We start from the raw sequence: 14,223 nt of genomic DNA, 5'->3' as shown, positions 1-14,223 counted from the left end.
AATGTGTGTGTATATTTGAAATATGGTTATACAGAAGGTACAAATAGTACTGCATGGTAACCACATACCCAGCACAGAAATATAAATCAGAAAGCCTGGTTCCCACACCTGGCTTATCGAAAAATAGAAGCGAGCTGACGGACTATTGTGGTACAGGTAACAACATTAATGAGAAATATGCAAACCTAAATTAAAAGCAGACAAGATTTCTTCAAATGATAAAATCATTTAACAATATACAAACGGGTACAGGTGGTGACGTATTTCTACTAGTTTCGCTCTAAATGAGTTTCTTCAGGAAATACACACGTCTGTGAAAAAATGTAAATGTGCATAAATGAGATAACAGAAAAAGACATTTGAATACAGATGGAAGGTAAAAGGGGAGAATAAACACCACAAGATACATTTATGGCTCTTACCCCGCCAGATGTACCGACGCGGCACCAAAGAGGGTAGGTAGTGCAACTCGTTAGTGAACCAAAGGATAAAGTCAAGCCATCTGTATAGCCACAAGAATCACTTAAGTGAAAAAAACGCGGAGAAAGTGCCGTGCAGTATATGGCACGTGCCAGTGCCAAATGTGCAACGTGACAGTGCATAAGGTACCTCCCTAATGGTGAACCAATATATATATAAGTGCGGGAGTGTGCTGAAATGAACCCATGAAAAAGAGGGAAGGAAGGATCCGAAAGGGGGCGAAGGGGGGAACAAAAGAAAAGAGAGGAGGGGAAAAGGGGGAAGAAGAAAAAATGGGGAGGGGAAAAAAAGGGAACGATGAAAGAAAAGGGAAAAAAAGAGAAAAGGAGAAAAAAGGGAAAAAGAAAAAAAGAGAAAAACAAAATCAATAAAGAGGGGAGGGAAGAGAAAAAAAGGGGGAAGGGGAAAGGAGGGAAAAAAAGGGGCGATAAGAGAAAAAGGAAGGAAAAAAAAGGGGAAGGGAGAAAAGAAAAACCAAAAAATAATAAAAAGGGGAAGGAGGAGAAAAAAGGGGGAGGGATAAAGGGAGGGAAGAGGGGTGGGGAGGGGTAGTCCGTCAGCTCGCTTCTATTCTTCAATAAGCCAGGTGTGGGAACCAGGCTTTCTGATTTATATTTCACATACCCAGCACAGATCCGAGACCACAGACGTTTTTTTTTTTACGTATAACTGATGTCAACAACTAAGCAAAGCAAACTTTGTGGCAAATACAGCACTCAGAACTTTCTTCTAGACCAAAACCCTTGAAATCAATTAATAAAATTTGTAATCCAAGATGGTATGGACCCCAAATTCTTCTGATGATTTGGTAGGACAGGATGGCCAGCCAGATCGGGTAAATTGATTAAGTACCAGAGGTTTCAATAAGGAAACATGACAAAAATTTGGACTGCAAAGGAAAGATGCTTCATACAGTTTGATAAAGTGAGATGTGAGCTTAAGGGAGGGAACTTTGAGGTGGAAATTTTTCATAGCAAAGCTTGTCACTGAGATAAAACTAGAATTGAATGCATTTTTCTTTTTCATACATCATGGGACACAGAGTCAGGCTAATATCCATTACCTACTGGGTTATACTCCATCTCCCGGTGAATGGACACTGGTAGACCAAAGTTCTTTAGACAGGAAGTGATCCCCTATATTACCCCTCCCACACAGGAAGCACTTCGATTTTTTACCAGTGTCTGCAAGGTTGATGGCATGGTTTGCTTGAGCTCTCTGAGCTCCAAGTCTCTGGTCTCACAAATGGTTCTTAAATGAATCAAGGGATTGACCGATCGGATCCATTTGACACAGGCTTTATATGCTTAGATAAATGGTACCCGAGCCTCGCAAAGAAGACTCAAGATCCTGCAAGGTTTTGTCTGTAATGCGGGCCTCCGGGCACTGGACCCTGCGTAGTGGAATCCTGGACACTATAGCAATATACATTGCTGCAGGGTGCTGTACAGATCCAAGGGAGAGTACCCTAAACATGAAAAGGGTACTCAGTCCTTGACGGTCCTCAAGTGACAGAGACCCACCGTAAAGGGTGAAGATTGGGCTCTTAGTTTCTAAGCTGCCCTACGCCTGGACAGGTAAAACCCATTTACTTATTATGGTGGGGTGTCCCAGTGATTGTAACAATCACTCAAGCTAGCGAGAGACTTGACACCTGTGTGCAGTGACCATATGGGGAGTTTTGGGCTAGCTGTGGGTGTTTGCAAAGTGTACCTTTTTGGCTTTGCCTGTAAGATGGTGCCCATTTTGCCTTGGTTCACCATGGTGCACGTGCGTTCACAAGAATACCGCTGTGCTCAGCAGTTGTTGTTTGGTGACCAGGGCGCACGTGCATTCACAAAAGCACTGCTGGACTTGGTAGTTTGTTTGTTTAGCGGCCATGGCGCACATGGCTTTTCTGCACATGCACATTAGCATTTATCTGGGCACACAAGGATTTGCATTATACGCAAATACAGCCACGCCTGTTCGCCGGGACCACGCACACACAGAACGTTCTGGCGCACACCCAGCTTATTTAAACTGTGTAGGCCAAGCATCCAGTGCTTCCAGAAGGCAGCTGTGGGACACAGAGCAGGCTCTGAGCAGACACTTGCAGCGGTTCATTTTTTCTTACCCGGGTCATGTGAGTCACCCAGTGTTGCTTGGCAGGGTAAAGGTGCTTAGCAGGATTGTTACATAGGGGCTTAACGAACCCTGTTAAAGGGTTTCCCTTCTGAGGTATTTAAATATTGCACCAAAGTACTCTTTTTGTAGCTGGTAAATGTCCTCAAAAAAGAGGAGCAGGACTAACACAGGTGGCACAGTGGTGTAGTGGGGAGCACTCTCGCCTAGCAGTAAAAAGGGTCACTGGTTCGAATCCCATGACACTACCTGACTGGAGTTTTCATGTTCTCCCTGTGCCTGTGTGGGTTTCCTCCCACACTCCAAAGACATGCTGGTAGGTTAATTGGCTTCTGTCCAAAATTGGCCCTAGTATATGAATGTGAGTTGGGGACCTTGGATTGTGGGCTCCTTGAGGGACTGATGTGAGTGTGCAATGTATTTGTGTAGCACTGTGTAAATTGTCAGCGCTATACTGGTACCTTAAATAATAGAGGAACATCTTAATGAGACACAATGTATGGGGATAGGGACAATTGTAGACATGCACCCACACTCACTCTGGATGGACTGGTGTCTTTATTCAACCTTACTAACTATGTAACACTACAGGGAAGGGCACACCTATGTCATCAGTAGTTTCTGATGAAGCTAGTCATATCCCTAGGGAGACCAGAGGCTTCTGGGCAATCTGAGCTGCTGCGCCTATCTGGTATTGTGCCTATAGTCAATGCTGCTGCTTTACCCTTTATCACCAAGGAAGAACTGCCGAGCCAGAGCACAGGGTTGCTGGCATGATTGCCTCTGTCCTGCAGGGTGCCAGGAAGCGTGACAGATCCCCCTGGAAGGCAGATTATCTCAGCCACCAGCAGATCTGCCTAGGGAAATGGTCCCTACACCCAGGGGTGTTCCAGGAAATTTGCCAGCGTTGGGGATGGTTAGAGGTCGACCTATTGGCATTAAGGTTCAACAAGAGGCTTCAGCAATTTGTGTCCCAAACAAGGGATCCTCTGGCAATCAGAGCAGATGCTCTGATAGTTCCATGGAGCCAGTACTCCCAGCCCTAAGCTTTCTGTCTGATCCCTCTCCTTCCACATTTTTTGTGCAGGACTCAGAAAGAGGGGCTTCCAGTAATTCTGGTGGCACCAGCCTGGCCCAGAAGGCCCTGGTTTCCAGAGATTGTTAGACTGAAAATAGACAGGCCATGGACCGTTCCACGTCACCCTGATCTGTCTCAAGGTCCTATATTCCACCCCAATTTACGGTCTCTAAATTTGATGGCATGGCTATTGAAGCAAGGCTGCTGAAGGACTGTGGCATCCCGGGATCAGTAGTGTCTACCCTAGTGAATGCTAGAAAAACTGTCACTAGGAAAATTTATCGTAAGGTCTTCAAGACTTGAATTGCTTGGTGTGAAGCCAGAAAATGGCATCCTCGGAAATACGTGATTAGGAGAATTCTCTTTTCTACAGTCAGCTGTAGAAATCAAATTGGCTTTGAGTACAATCAGAGGTCAAGTTTTGGCCCTATCAGTATTCTTCCAAAGGCCTTTAGCCTTTAGCCTTCCATTCACTGATTTGAACCTTTATGCAGGTGGTAACTCGCTTGCTTCACCCCATTAGGTCACCTATGTGTCCTTGAGACTTGAACTTGGTGTTGTCTGTGTTACCGAAACAACCATTTGAACCTATCCTTCCTGGTGGCCATCACCTCGGCTAGAAGGGTGTTGAAGTTGGCGGGCCTTTCGTGCAGGGAACCATTTTGATCCTTCACCACGACAGGGTCATGTTACAACCTGTTCCATCCTGTTTCCAAAAGTGGTGTCGGCCTTTCATTTAAATAAGGACATTATTTTGCCTTCTTTATTCTCTCAGCCTTGCTCAGCAGAAGAGATACGACTGCACTCATTGGACATTGTCCAGGCAGTCAAGGTTTATTTGTCTTGATCTGCGGAGATCCGAGGATCAGACTACTTTTTTGTTTTACCAAAAGGACCCAAGAAGGGGCAGGCAGCTTCCAATGCTTCCATTTTAGGTGAGAGCTCATTATACCAGGGGTGTAGGAACCTCCTGGGCTGTTTGCTGCTACCTGGTCTTCAGTGCATACGTTCACAAACTTTTATCAAGTGGATTTTTGAGCAGCAGAGAATTCGGCTTTCGCCCGCAGTGTACTGTGGGAAGCCTAATAAGTTCTGATGGCTATTGTTTGACAGGGTGTCTCCCCCACCCCCCCCTCAAGGCTATTGCACTGTGACTTCCCAGTAGGTAATGAATATTAGCCTGACTCTGTGTCCTATGATGTATGAAAAAGAAAATAGGATTTTTTCAACATACTTACCTGTAAAATCCTTTTTCTTTGAGTACACCATGGGACACAGAGATCCCTCCCCTCTTTTTTGAGGATTCAGTGCTTGCTACAAAACTCAAGTGCTTCTTGTGTGGGAGGGGTTATATAGGGGATCACTTCCTGCCTAAAGACCTTTGGTCTACCAGTGTCCATTCACCTGGAGATGGAGTATAACCCAGTAGTTAAGGGATATCCGAAAGGGTGAAGGTCTTCCATAGTGTGGTGCGGTTGTGATAAATGATGTCCCACAGGTGTGCAGAAACTATCTTCCTTATGTTCCTTGTGTCTGTGCAAATTCATCCTTGTTTGCAACTTCTGTCCTGTTTCGCCAACATAAAATCTTTTGCTACATTTATTGCTTTGGGTGAGGTACATAACATTATTGGAGGTGCAGCTGTATGAGCCTGTGATATTGAAGGTCCCTTTTTGAGTGTGTGACACTTTTTGATTGATTTGGTTGCACAGTCTGCATAATTTTTTGTTGCAGGGCTTGCTTCCATTATTTGTGACTTCATAATCAGAATGCAGTTTCCTGTTGATTCGTTTATGTCAGAGGTGGGGTTGTCTGAAATCCCATTTCAATATTTCTTTGAGAGCTTCATCCTCTTTTAGGATGGGTTGTAAATCTTTGATTATCGTTCATATCCCTTCTAGTGCTGGATTGTATGTGGTTACTAGAGGTATCCGGTTATTTTTTTTTCCATTTGTATTTGAAGGCCGTGTTTATGCTGACATTGATGGTTTTGTCCTTGTAACTGCTGTAACTCCTGTAGTCTGCTAGTGTTCTGAAATGTTTATTTCTGTCTTTTGGGTCTGAACATATTTGGTGGTATCTTATGGCCTGGCTGTGTATGCTGGCCCGTTTAGTGTGTTGGAGGTGAATAGTTGCATCTGTCAGTGGGTTTCCTCTACATTGAGGTGTGCAGCTTGTCATCTCTGATGTGCACTGTAGTGTCTAGGAAGTTGTTGACATGTGTGTTTTTAACATTCCATATTTAGCTTGATTGATGGGTTAGAGGTGTTGATCAATGAATAAAATTGTTTTAGATTTTTTTCACTTTCTGTCCATATGATGAAAATATTGATATAGCGATAGTAATTGTATGACTTTTTCTGTATGCCATTCAGGAATTTGTACTCCAGGTCAGCCATAAATAAATTTGCATACTGGGGTTTCTTTTTACTTCCCATAGCAGTTCCCATACACTGAGAATAGATGTCATTATTAAAAGTAAACTAGTCGTGAGTAAGAATTAATTCAATAACATCCTCAGTGCTGTATTTATGTTTTTTTTGTTTACAAAAGCTTTATTCGTCAGTTAGAATGTACAAATAAAGTGCATAATATAGGGTTTTACAGTAGATAGAGAAAAAAACATAACGATACAAATTGGGATTTAAACAAGAAGCAGGTGGTACAATTCTTAGATAAGGTGGGTAAAGTGATACAGGTAATAGATTCGTGATTCTATGGACGGATCCTGGAGAGGAAAGAGCAGAATTGGGGGGGAATAATAGAAAATGATTAAGGCAAGGACCAGTATATCCACTTGTTGTTGAAGATATGCATGCTATCATGTAAGGTGTGGTAGATCCTTTCTGAGATCTTGAGCATCTCCATACGATTCAAAACTTGCAGCCAAGGAAGAGAACTAGTTCTCCAATTGAGTGCTATCATCCATTGTATCGAGCTAATTAAAGAGTGAGTCAGTCTAGTGCAAGGTGTTGGGGTGTTTGGAACATTGGCGTACAATATGCATATTTGTGGTGTGAGGGAGATTTTGTGTTTTGAGGATAGTTCCAATCTGGTGGTAGCTGCTTGCCAGATGGGTTTGAGATGGTGGCAACTCCAAAAAATATGAGCAAATGTGCCTGGTTCTGTGCATCCTCTAAAACAATTAGGGGATGTTTCGGGGTAAAAGGAGTGAATTTTGGTAGGAGTCATGTACCATCTTGAGAATAGTTTGAGAGGGGTTTCTCTAAAGGCAATCGCATTATTGCTTTTTTGGAGATTACCAATCATCTCGTTCCATAGTTCTGGGGAAAAAGTACAGTTAAGTTCCTCTTCCCAGTGTAGCATTGGGGTAGATTTTTCCGGGATAGAAAAGGAGTTTAAAAGGTTATAAAGTTGTGAGATGAGACCTCTGTCTCGTGAGGAATGTAAGCAGATATGTTCAAAGAGTGTCTCTGAAGAGAGGGTTTGTAGGGTGTAGTGAAGGGCAAAGAATTGTTTTATTTGATTATAATGTGTAAATTCCGTATGGGGTAGGTTATATTTAAGTTGAAGTGTGTTGAATGTCGGAAAGGTTGATTTATAGATAAAGGAACCCAATGTGGAGAGTTTGTTATTGGACCATAAAACATATTGATTGTGAACATCTTTTGATTGTGAAAATCTTATGTCACCTAAATATGAGGCTAGTGGGGAAATGGTAGAGGCAAGGTTAAATGGAACTTTAATCTTTGCCCAAATTTGGAAAAGTTGAGCAACAATCATGTTGGCTTTGTTTATAATGCGAAAATTACATTGATCGGACCACAGAAGGCCTTGTAGATGTAGAGGAAGGATTGAGGATGATTCAAAAATTTTCCATGGGATATTATGTGTAGGGGCATGCCATTGGGAAATTTGTGAGAGCTTGGCAGCGAGGAAGTAGTGCCAAATGTTTGGAAGACCTAGGCCGCCAAGGCATTGCGGTCTGTGCATAAGGGGATTGCCACATCTAGGTTTTTTATTTGCCCATATAAATTTGTTTAATTCTCTTTGGAGGGATTGAATTCTAGTTTTGGGAACGTTTATGGGGAGGGCTCTGAAGTAGTATAAAAGTTTAGGGACTATGGACATCTTAATGGCACAGATTCTGCCTAGGAAGGAGATATGGTTGGTGGACCATTTATTGAGTAGGGAGCTAATGTGGGAAAATAATGGGGGGTAGTTCTCCTTGTAAAGGGATTTAAATGAGGGAGAGATATGGATACCGAGATACCTAAAGGAGCTCGTGGTCCACGTAAATGGGAAGTTTAGTTGTAGAAGATTTAAAATGTTTTGGGGAATGTTAATTGGAAGGGCTGAACATTTGCTGATATTGATACTTAAACCCGAGAGTTTTTGGAAGTTCTTTAGTTCAGAGAAAAGATTAGGTATAGAAATGAGAGGGTCAGACAGAAATAATAGGGCATCGTCGGCGTATAAACTTAACTTAAATTCATGGGGACCTTTGGTGTACCCTTTAATGTTGATGTTATTTCTTAAAGCTTGGGCAAGGGGTTCTATGGCTAAGGCGAATAAGAGGGGGGATAAAGGGCAGCCTTGTCTAGTGCCTCTGCTAAGTGGGAAGAATTTGGAGTTCATGCCAGGTATTTTGATCCTGGTATTTGGGGAGTGGTAGAGAGCGTTAAAGCCATGTAGAAATTTGTCAGGGATTCCAAATTTGGGGAGGAGGTGATTAAGGTAGGGCCAATTAACGCTGTCAAATGCCTTATGAATGTCTAGGCTAAGGAGACAGACTGGTTTAGAGTGGAGATTGGCATCTTGTATGATTTTGGTGACAAGTCTAATATTGTCGACTATTTGACGGTTGGGAATAAAACCAGTCTGGTCTATGTGAATGAGATTGTTAATGACTGCTGCAAGTCTATCGGCTAACAGTCTGCCGAATATTTTTAAGTCGTTATTTAGAACAGATATTGGACGAAAGTTTTGTGGAAGGGTGTGATCTTTATGTGGCTTGGGGATCAAGGACATGTTGGCTAGGAGCATTTCCTCAGGAAACTGGTTACCCTGGAGAATATAATTGAATAGGTTAGTTAATTTGGGAGCTAAGAGGGGAGTGAATTTTTTGTAGTAAGAAGATGTGAAGCCATCGGGGCCTGGGGCCGTGGTCGTTTTGAGGGATTTAATGATTTTTGTGATTTCAGGAACCGTGCAAGGGTCATTTAATGAATTGATTTGATCATTTGTAAGGGAAGGGAGGTGTTGGTTATTTATCCAGTCAGAGGGTGGGGTTTGAGAATGGGGGCTTGGGTCAGAGAGTAGATTTTTATAGAAAGACGTGAAAATTTCTAGAACTTCTTGGGGGTGTGTAACCAGGTTGCCATTATTATCGCGTAATTTATATAAATGTGGTGGATTAATTTCCTGTTTGAGTTTTCGCGCAAACATAGTAGATGCGGAATTGCCATGCAGTAGGAATTTAGCCTTAGAATATCTTAGGGCCTTTTCAGTGTTTGCAGATAGAATAGTGTCAAGTTGTTGACGTTTTTCTTGAATCTGACTATTAATTTCTTGTGATGGTGAAAAATGTATTTTTTTGTATAAGAGATCTAGATCTCTGGTAAGGGACTTAATTGTTGTAAGTCTTTCTTTATTTTTAGTTGCAGCAATGTGTATGAGGTGGCCCCTTAATACCGCTTTATGTGCCGACCAGAGAGTCGTGGGAGATATATCGTCAGTAGAGTTGTCAAGAAAGTAATTTTCAATATGGGTAGAGATCTTTTGGATGTTAGAGGGGTCTGTTAGTAGTGAGTCGTTTAGACGCCAGTTAAAAGGGGTTGGGGGCAAACCTATGTAAGAGAAATCAATTGAGACTATATTATGGTCCGACCATGGGCAGGAGTGGATAAGCGCTTTGGATGAGTTTGCGAGCAGGATGGGTGTGCAATATATGTAATCGAGGCGGGCATAACAGTTGTGGGGATAAGAGTAGTGAGTGTATTCTCTAATGCCGATGTTATGGGCTCTCCGTGTGTCTATCATTTGCAAGCTGTTGAGAGTTCTGTTCATAAATTTAGAAAAGGTTTTAGACGATGGTGCTGCGTTGCTTCTGTCCAAAGCAGGGTGAGCAGCTAGATTGAAGTCTCCAGCTATAATCAAGTGCGGGGAGTTAAATTTCTCCAGGGTGTCAAAAAATTTGGAAAAAAATGCGTGGTGGGATTCATTAGGGGCATACAGTGATGAAATTGTAACAAGGCGATTATTAATCTTCCCCTTTATAATGATGAAGCGGCTATCTTCATCCTTATAAATGTTTTGGATATCAAAAATGATAGAGTTGCGAATAAATATGGCAACCCCTCTAGTTTTGTTGTGGAATGTGGTAAAGTATAGTTGGCTGTAGGATTTATCAAAGAATTTAGGGTGATTTGTGGCTGAAAAATGTGTTTCTTGCATGAGGATAATGTCGGCCTTTAGTCTTTTATAATGTTGAAAGGCTTTTTTGCGTTTGTGAGGGGAATTGAAGCCTTGGACATTGTGAGAAAGTATTTTAAGGCCCATTGGGAAAGAATTGAGTGAGATATGTTAGAGATATATTACCGATAGAGGTGACGTAGGGTGTGCTAATTGTCAGTTGAAAGGGGATACGTAGGAGTTTAGGTGGTGTGAGTGTATCGTAATAGAGACCCACGTTTCGGAGAAAGTTAGATAAGATGGATCTTGTGAGTGTGTTGGGGATAGTGTGATATGAGATGAGGTCAAGAGGTATCACAGGAGTAATGGTGAAGTAGGACCATTGTACCAAAGTAAAGTAACAAACGATATCAATGCATTTTTTGAACTGGGCCGTAAGGGTCAAATAACAACAAAATAAGAAACATAGGATATTCGACAAGAAAAAGGGGGAAAAAGCGGGTCAAATGGCAAAAGGCCAAATGATCCAAAAATAAAATTGGAAGGACAATTATGTCCTGAACCTGCTCACAGTACCAGCGACGGCGGATAAGCCAAGCGCATAGAAAAACGGATGTTTTTTACTCTTTTTTTTACTCTTTTCTACCAACATCTCCTTCCCTCTACGTCCCCACGCAATCGGATGGGGGAGAAAAAGAGGAAAGGGAGAAAGGGAAAGAAAAAAGGAATCCCTCCCTCCCTTTCACAGAACCCTCAGTCCATCTAATACCAGAAAAAATAAAAAAATCTTTCCAGCAAAATCGGACCGGGGTCAGTATACATAACCATTATATAACATTATTAAAGTAATAATACGAGAGAGGAGAAAAACAGACAAATAAGTCAATGAAAAAAAAGACAACAACAGTAGCTCTCATCCCCCAAAAAAAAAAAAAAAAAAAAAAAAAAAAAGGGGGGGGGGGTGGGGAGGGTAGAGTAGTCGTACCCATATGTTGGAGCCACTGCCTCAGCAGTCAATCAGGAGGGCTCAGTGAGAAGAATATAAGGAGGTGACGACACACAAAAAAAAATAAAAAATAATAAAAAAAAAATAATAATAAAAAAAAAGGTTGGTATAGTGATATAAAAAGATAGTGTTCAAGTGTGGAAGTTCAGAATCATGTTATGGTGGATATAAAGTTGACTGAGTAGTGATCCGGTTATAATAAAAATAAAAGTATAGTGGAAAAAGAAAAAAAAGAAAAAAGAAAAGAAAAAAAAGGGGGAAGAAGGGGGGAGAGGCCTGACTATTCCTCTCTCAGACATTAAGTATATGCAAAAACCAGCAGAGAACTTTAGTTAACTTGGTTGAGATTCCAATAGCAACCATAGATATGGTAAAGTGGTTGACAATTCTCAAATGAAGAAAGGGGTTAGTCCTGTGGGGATTGTCGCCATCTTACTTGACCCCGTTGAGGGCGTCTTGAAGCTGGTGTTGACCAGATCGGCGAAGAGCGTGGGGTGGATACAGGTCTGGCGGGAGGCTCGGGGTCCAAAAGGCCCAGTTTAACTAGGAGTTCCTTTCCTTCAATGATGTTGTAGACGGTGTAGGTTGAGCCATTGTGTATTATCGACAATTTGAAGGGGAAGCCCCAACGATATCTTATTCTAGCAGTTTGTAAAATTGAGGTGACCTCTTTCATCCTGCGTCTCCTATCAAGTGTAGCTGGAGATATATCTGGGTATATCTGTATTCTGTGACCCTCAAATACAATATTTGGGGTATTCCTGGAGGCACGCATGACTTCTTCTTTTAGTAGAAAGTCCTTCATACACATGATGATGTCACGTGGAGGTTTATCAGGTGTTGGTTTAGGGCGAAGGGCCCTGTGAATTCTGTCGTAAGTGAATACAGAAATTTGCTTATCTGGTAGTAAATTATGGAAGAGTTTGGAGATAGCTGGAGCGAGGTCGGTGACCGACTCTGGGATACCGCGAACTCTAATATTGTTGCGTCTGTTTCTGTTGTCTAAATCTTCCATTTGTGCCTGCATAAACGCAAAGCTGTCGGCCAGGGTTTCATAATCTTTCCTGAGGTCATTGTGGGAGAGAGAGAGTTCGTCATGTTTGGTTTCTAAAATGTCAGTGCGGCTGCCTATGCTGGCAATCTCTTGTGTCAGAGCGCTGGTAGTTTTATGCAGTTCATGTTGTATTTTGTCAGCTAGTTTCTCATAAATAGCTGTTAGGCTATCATCCAGGTCAGCCTTGGAGAGAGGACTGTACTCCCTGTTAGGAGTGTGCTGTGCCAGCGCGGGGAGGCCGGAGACCACGGAGGAGCCGGCGCCATCTTGAAGCTTTTTAGCCTGAGGCTTCTCCATGGTTTGAAGATGGTTTGTGGCGTGTTTGGAGCGGCTAATCCTCCGTTTTTTTCGGTTTGGCATGTGCTGGTGTGTTCCGCAGGGGTGCTGGGTGGTTTTCGGCCGGGATGGAGACGAAAAGCCCTGGGAAATCTGGCTTGGCAGACCGGGTCAGACGGAGCTGATCTCAAGCACGTCCGTCCCGCATCGCGCCGCGCATGCGCCCCCTGTATTTATGGTTTGGTGTGGATGATAAGAATCTGTGACATATTGGTGATCTTCAGAAAATGTTTTATCTTGCAGGAAACTAGCAGTATTTATGTCATATACCTGGTAGGAGTCTGAAATGACGAGGTTGGCCTCTCTTGTATCTCCAACCCAAGCCCCACTGGAGGTGGAACAGATGGTGGCTAGGGTCAGGAGGAACACAAGTGCCTGTAGGTGTTGTGTGCAGAACTTGTAAGTGGAGTTGCAGGCTTGGAGGTGCAGGCAGAGCATCCAGTATGGAACTGGACCCAGGAAGGCTGAGAGGATGAACAGCCAGCACTGGCACTCAGAAACAGCATTGAGCCAAGCAGCAAACAGGAGCAAGGTCATGAGGATAGCCAGATTCAGTAACAGACGGGCAGTGAGGTAACAAGGCATAAGCAGAAGCAAGGTCAGATGGGAAGCCAGGATCAGGAACCAGTAATCAGAGTCCAAAAGCAGGGTCGAAGAAAGCCAAGGTTCATCAACAGGAATCAAGCCAGGTTTAACAGGGTTCAGAATATCTGTCAAGTCCTGGGAGTGAGGCCGGATTGCTAAGAGGGTGCCCCTTGCGGCTAAGTGAAGCTCACACCCGGGAGTGAGACAGGGAGTGCGGTGCTCAAAGGTACATGGATTGCTAGATGCTGTTCGCTGGATAGCTGGGTTGCTGAGGGCCGCTGGGGTATGCTGGTAAGCTGATTGGGCAGCCGTGCAAGGAAGACTTCCAGTGGAGCAACCAGGAACAAGCCAGGCCAGGGGTGATGTACAACAGGATCAGTCCGAGAAGAGGTGCAACAGGATAAACCAGGAACAGAGTCGGTAGCCAGACCGGGGGTCAAACACCATGTGGACAAGCAAAGGTACAGGTGCGGAGACAGGAGAGTAGTCAGGTCCAAGCCACGGGTCGATGCAGGTGGAGAGCAGGTAGAGTCAGGCAAGCCTAGTAGTCAACAGGAATCAGATACAAGTAGCAGGTACAAGGAACACAGGAAGCTGATGATAATCCAGCAACCTGCATGCATCTGCAGCAGGCTTAAATAGGCCAGAGGGCGCCAACAGCTGTCACTGCGCACACCTAGCATAGCACATCTGCGTGCACCCACTGTAGCGCACCTGAGTACACCCGTCGTCAATATCATTTCCCTGACAATATCAGGACACAGCTGAAGAACAGTCAGCACTTTTCAGAAGTCAGGGCATCCTTTAAATGGGCTTGTGGATCTTGAGCAGCATGTAGAAGTCCTCAGTTTATGAATTAGCCAATTATCTGGAATCACACTGATAAGTTCTGAATGTATGTGGGTTGGTAGTGTTTTAATGAGATCTTTTAATTGCTTAGTAAAATCCTGGGTTTCGATCACAAACCAGATTTTTATAGTAAGTAGCATTTGCCAGCTGCATCTGACTCTCTTGTATGTATTCTTTTGTATATATCTCAACTGCTCCCCCCCCCCCCTTATCTGCTGGTATGATGATGATGATGATGATGATGGTCTGTGTATAGCCCTTCACTCCAGTGGTGAAAGATTGTATAAAATTTTCTTCTGCTGGGTGGATATCAGGGATGTAACTCAGTCTTCAAGT

The 14,223-nt window shown here is 43.2% G+C and overlaps 1 protein-coding gene across 18 annotated transcripts in view; it reads left to right on the top strand.

Moving 5' to 3' along the window:
• Positions 1–14,223, top strand: part of ADGRL3 (adhesion G protein-coupled receptor L3) — a 1,264,347-nt gene that overhangs the window by 749,730 nt on the left and 500,394 nt on the right. The window lies entirely within an intron of this gene.

This window comes from Lithobates pipiens, unplaced genomic scaffold (genome assembly GCF_037356315.1).
Source record: "Lithobates pipiens isolate NorthernLeopardFrog02 unplaced genomic scaffold, aLitPip1_a1.2 Scaffold_13, whole genome shotgun sequence".
Taxonomy (NCBI): Eukaryota; Metazoa; Chordata; class Amphibia; order Anura; family Ranidae; genus Lithobates; species Lithobates pipiens.
The sequence above is the reverse complement of the archived record's forward strand: the minus strand, read 5'-3'. Positions and strand labels throughout refer to the sequence as shown.